The sequence below is a fragment of the Nicotiana tomentosiformis genome, chromosome 11 (assembly GCF_000390325.3).
Source record: "Nicotiana tomentosiformis chromosome 11, ASM39032v3, whole genome shotgun sequence".
Lineage (NCBI taxonomy): Eukaryota > Viridiplantae > Streptophyta > Magnoliopsida > Solanales > Solanaceae > Nicotiana > Nicotiana tomentosiformis.
In genome coordinates this window covers 16,382,139-16,388,138 of record NC_090822.1, presented here as the reverse complement: position 1 = coordinate 16,388,138, position 6,000 = coordinate 16,382,139, and positions in this window count along the sequence as shown.

Below are 6,000 nucleotides of genomic sequence, written 5' to 3'. Positions count from 1 at the left end.
AGGTTGATATGTGGGACGGTTATGCCCCACGGGCTGCCGAAATATTGGAAAGAGACCTCCGTGCCGATTGGATACTTGATGCTCTTATCTTAGGAGCATCATGTGTCGACTTGTAAGCATGGCTTGGGTTCAGCCATGCGAGCAAGGGCCCGTTGGCCTAAACATACAGTTGTGGGGCGACACTGCACTAGACGAGATGGTAGTGTGTCACGAGGGCTATGTATGGGCATGGCACGAAAGACGCACATGACAATAGCCAAGGACTAAAGGTTGCCTTACTCGGGCGAGGCGCAAGCTAGGTGCGGATGCACGAGGCGAGTGTCAAGCTTGAGGATTGGGTTGTGCACGCGAGAGAGATGCTCAGTATTGGGCGAAGGACAAAACATGTCCCCAGGGCACGCATGGATTATGATCCTAAGATGGGAAGCGCCATGACGTGTCTAGGCCAAGTGCCTAGACATCTTACGGGGGGCACAAGTTAGGGCGAGCTCTACCAACAGACACATGATCGTGCTTGAAAACCTGGGAAAGGCGAAAGGCTGACCTGCACCGAGGGAAACTGCAGGCGCCGCACGCGCAATTCGGTGCCGCTGGCGAGCGTAAGGAAACGGGCCTGTGACACTGAGCTTATTGTCACGATCCAAAATTCCACCACAGGTGTCGTGATGGTACCTAGTATCTAAGACTAGGTAAGTCGATTTTCATTATATTTCGAAGCCATTTTTTTTAAAAAAAAAATAAGTAATCAAAACTAACAGCGGAACAAATATTAATATACAATCTCCCAAGACTGGTAATACTGAGTCACGAACTCTAACTGAATACATAGAATGATCACGAGGACCGAATATATAATACTGTTTGATTTAAAATTAACAGTACAATAAAATCAAAAGACTCCAAGGGACTGCGACGACCAAGGAACTCTACCTTGAATCCTTACGATCCCGCTTTACTCTGCCCAAGTCCGATATCTTCAATACCTGGCTCTGCACAAAAATGTGCAGAAGTGTAGTATGAGTACACCACGATCGGTACCCAGTAAGTATGAAGACTAACCTCAATAGAGTAGAGACGAGGTACAGTCAAGACACTCACTAGTCTAATAGCCTGTGCAATATAATATAAAAAATAGTAGGAACAGATAACAATAAGGGCGATATAAAACAACCAGTGATATGCACAGCAAGACAACAAGAACACCATTAATATCGCTAAATAATTAATAAATATAATTACATCCAATTAAATCAAGTCTTTCAAATAAATGTCTTTCACATATAATTCTTCCAAAACTCTCTTTCAAATATAATATCCTCAAATACTATCTTTCAAATACAATTCTTTCATATAATACTTTCTAAATAAAAATCCTTTATTTCCTCAAATACAATTCTTTCATATTATACTTTCTAAATAAAAATTCTTCCAAATAAATATTTTGAATATAATTCTTTCAATTAAGAAGTCACCCTGTGACATCTCATTTCAAAATCTTAAAAATATGGGTCTCAGCCCATTTTCATATATTTTCATGGCACTTCGTGCCCATATTTAAATCATCATATTTTTCCGGCACCTCGTGCCCTCATTTCATATCACAACTGCATGGACAATTCACGTGCCAAATATAATTATCATTTACTCACAACATCTCGTGCCCACATTTCATATCACAACTGCACGGACTATTCACGTGCCAATATCCTCATTATTTACTCACGACACCTCGTACCCACATTTTATTTTATAATCTGCCTGGCAATAGCCATAGGCTATCAATTTCAACATAAATCAGATTGTTATCAATTTACCAACAAGAAGACAAATTGCACAAGGTATAAAATAAACACAATAAAAATCACAACATCACATGAAAATCACCATCACAATAACTCCACATCATCACATATCATCCCTGACAATAGCCACCCTTATCTCTCCTATAGCTACCCTTATCCCTCCGCCCTGACAATATCAATAGCCATTCTTATCGCTTCTATAGCCACCCTTATCGCTCCTATAGCCGCCCTTATCGCTCCGCCCAGATAATATTCCAACAAACACAACTATAGTGAAATGCCACCCTTATACTCACTTAATATCAACGGTGAAATTCCACCCTTATCTCCTCAAAATAAGAACCCACACAACACATAATTTACTCGGGAAAATATCATGGCAATATAATAAAATCAATTCATATCACAATTTTCCCAATGGCCACAACCAAAATTCCAAAGATACAACCAAATCAATTAATTTAACAACAAATAGCCGAAGGCCCCACACAATGTGTATAACACCCCAAAAATAATCAACAGAGATAGAAATTACTCAACATAAAACAAAGCCTTCATTAATCCAAACTTAGATAATTAAGTTAACACTTTTTTTTAAACTTGCTTAATTAATTATTTGCATAGGGAAAATTCATATTGAAATTAAATTCCAAAAAATATCAAACCAACCATACTCACAAAATTTCATAAATTTTCAAGTAACAATCACATCAAATTTTCATATAAAAATAAATTCAACAACAAGGATTTAGACATGGTAAATAGATGATTTAATAAATGTCCACAATTACCCAATTTACTACACAATAATGCCTAAGACTTTAATCCAATAAAATTTGCACATATAAGCCCGAGTACGTACTCGTCACCTCGCGTACACGGCTTTTCACATTTCACAAATGGCACATAAGACTCAATGCCTAAGAGGTAATTTCCCCACTCGAGGTTAAATAAGATACTTACCTTTTTGAAGTTAGGCCGATATTCCAAAAGTCTTCTTGCTTGAATTCACCTCCGGACAGCTCAAATCTATCCAAATTAATTGCATAACCTCATTAAAATTCATCGGAAACAATTCCGGATAATAATACGTCGACTTAAAAATTTATTCCAAAAAGTAAATAAAGTCAACGCGGAACCCGCCTCTCGGAACCCGACGTAATTTTTACCAAATCCGAATACTCATTCCGATACGAATTCAACCATACCAATTTTATCAAATTCCAATAACAACTCGACCTCCAAACCTTAAATTTTTATTTTTGGAAGATTTTGCAAAAATCTTGATTTTTTCCATTTAAATCCAAAATAAATGATGCATATAATCATAGAATCATGAAGTATAATCACTTTAGGATATAGAACACTTACCCCAATCCATATGGTAAAAATCGCTTCAATCCGAGCTCCATAGCTTCAAATATGTTAAAAATGGTTGAAACCTCGAAATATAGCTACTGCCCAGGTATTTACTCTTCGCGATCGCGAAAAATGCTTTGCGGTCGCGAAGCACAAAATTTTTCAGCCCCAAAATTGCTCTTCGCGATCGCGGAAACCAATCGCGATCGCAAAGAACAAACTCCCCAACTCTTCCAGACAGCCTCTAGTATAACAGTCATAACTTTTAATACAAAACTCCAAATAATGAATGGTTTAACTTTTTGAAAACTATATTTCAAGAGATATAACTTTCATTTATTGCTCATCTTCCAATTCCTGATATATTTCGATATATAAGCTTCCAAAATCAGCCCTATGCAATAGAGATTTCCAAACTCTTCTCGGATAGACTGTAGTATATCTACCATAACGTTTTGTACACAACTCCAAATGACAAATGGTTTACCTTTCTGAATACTTTACACAAAGGGCTACAACTTTCATTTTGGATCATCTCCAAATTCCATATAGATTGCGAGATAAGAGCTTTGAAAATTGGGTTAGTACGGCAGGAGTTTCCTCCACGCGATCGTGAAAAGGCTTCCACGATCGGGATTCACAGTCTCCAAATAGAAAAATTACTCTTCGCGATTGCGACTGTTTATTCGCGATCACGATGCATACCTCTGTGGCCTAAAACCAGCAACTAAAAATGGCCTAGATATGGTCTGAAACTCACCCGAGCCACTCGGTACCCCGTCTGAGCATACCAACCAATCCCAATACATAATACGAACCTGCTCGAGGTCTCAAATCACATCAAATAATATCAAAACTATGAATCACACCTCAAATCAAAATCTATGAACTTTGAACTTTCAAATTCTATATCTTGTGCCGAAACACATCAAAACAATCCGGAATGACTTCAAATTTTGCACACAAGTCATAATTGACAAAACGAAGCTATTCCAATTTCTAGAATCGGATTCCGACCCCGATATCAAAAAGTCAACCCCCGGTCAAACTTTTCAAAAATTCATCTTTCGCCATTTCAAGCCTAATTCCACTACAGACCTCAAAAATAATTTTCCGGACATACTCCTAAGTCCATAATCACCATACGGAGCTATTGACATCATCAAAATTCTATTCCGAAGTCGTTTGCTCAAAAGTCAACTCTCCGGTCAACTCTTTCCATTTAAACTTCTAAATAAGGATTGTTCTTTTAATTTAATTTCGAATCTTCAGTAATTCAAACTCGACCACACCCGCGGGTCATAATATATATTGTGAAACTGCTCGAGATCTTAAGTCACTGAACGGGGTGTAAATTTTTAAAACAACAAGTCGGGTCGTTACACCTATATTGGTTTTGATGATTAACATAGTTATAAAAGAACCAGGTCTCTTGGAGTGTATTGATCATAAGCAAGAAACCGATTCCTAATGCAAGACGAATTCGTTAAAATATTTATTACGTCCGCTACAAGTATTACGTCGGCAAGAGGAATTCATGATCAAAAAGATTTCAATAATATTGTTACACTTGAAAAGGGATGTGGAAAAAAGAAAAGCGTGTGGAGTTGAAACAAATAAGGAAACTAAATCCTAAAAGAAGCATTTTTCTTAACCGAAATATTCTAGATTTTGGAATATTAATTGACCAAGTTTTTAGCCAACCTCACTCCTGTATAAAGCATCATGTTTCTACTATTGAAGGCTAACCCTATTCGCACAGTTTCAAAAAATTATTCTTGGCAAATAACAATTATATCAAGAATGTGCTTTTAAATATTCACGCTGAGCAATTAAAGAACCTATTCCCGAAGACGAAGGTGCTTTAGTTCTTTAGTTGGTTAGGTTGAATCATTGTTCTTGTAACCTATATTGATTTTTTGAGAAGTGTATTCACATGTAAACAATTCTGAAGAGTTCATTTAGCTTTCTAGGGTAGAGTTTATAGTCTTAAAAGGGGTAGCTAATTGGATTGATTATAGGAGTTAATGTACTAGAGTTAATCTATTTGGTTATTGAGCTAAAACTTAAAACCGCTCTACGAAGTTAGTGATGTTTTGAGGCAAATCTTATGAGGATAAGTTGTGGCTTTTACTCCCTTGAGTAAGGAGGTTTTCAATGCAAATTTCTTGTGTACGTTATATTTTCGCACTTCACTTTCAATTTGTGTTAGACTAATTAAGTCAAAGAACTAGGTTCTTTGATAAGTAAAAATTCAGTAAGAAATAATTCACCCTCCTCTTGTATCTTGGTGCATCTTAAAATAACAATTAGTATTAGAGCATATTTTGTCAAAGTAAGGCTAACACCTTAAAAGGATCCAAGATAGCTGCACCTCCAAGCATTCAAGAAGGACAATCAACTACCCACTATTTTTCAACGGAAAGTGCTATGGATAGTGAAAAGAAAGAATGCTAGATTTTTCGAAAGACGAAGATTTAAATCTCTAGAACGCATTTTAGAAAGGTTCGAAGGTTCCTTTGGCAAAGATAATAAGGGGTCAGTGACTGACCCCAAAATATGGGAGCACTATAATGATGAACATGTCAAGGCTGTTTAGAAGAACACTAAAGCCAATTTACCGGACCTAATGAGATAATCAAAATATCTGCATGCATTAATGCTAAGCAAATCTCACGCCTTATATACCGCTCATGAAGAATAAACTACATCAAACAGTCTAAGATTGCTCACAAAGCAGTATGAACTCTTCAAGTTGAAGGAGGTGAAAACTATCTACAATGATCAATAACGAACTAATCTTTATTGAAGAAATCATCCATATCAATAAAATCATAAG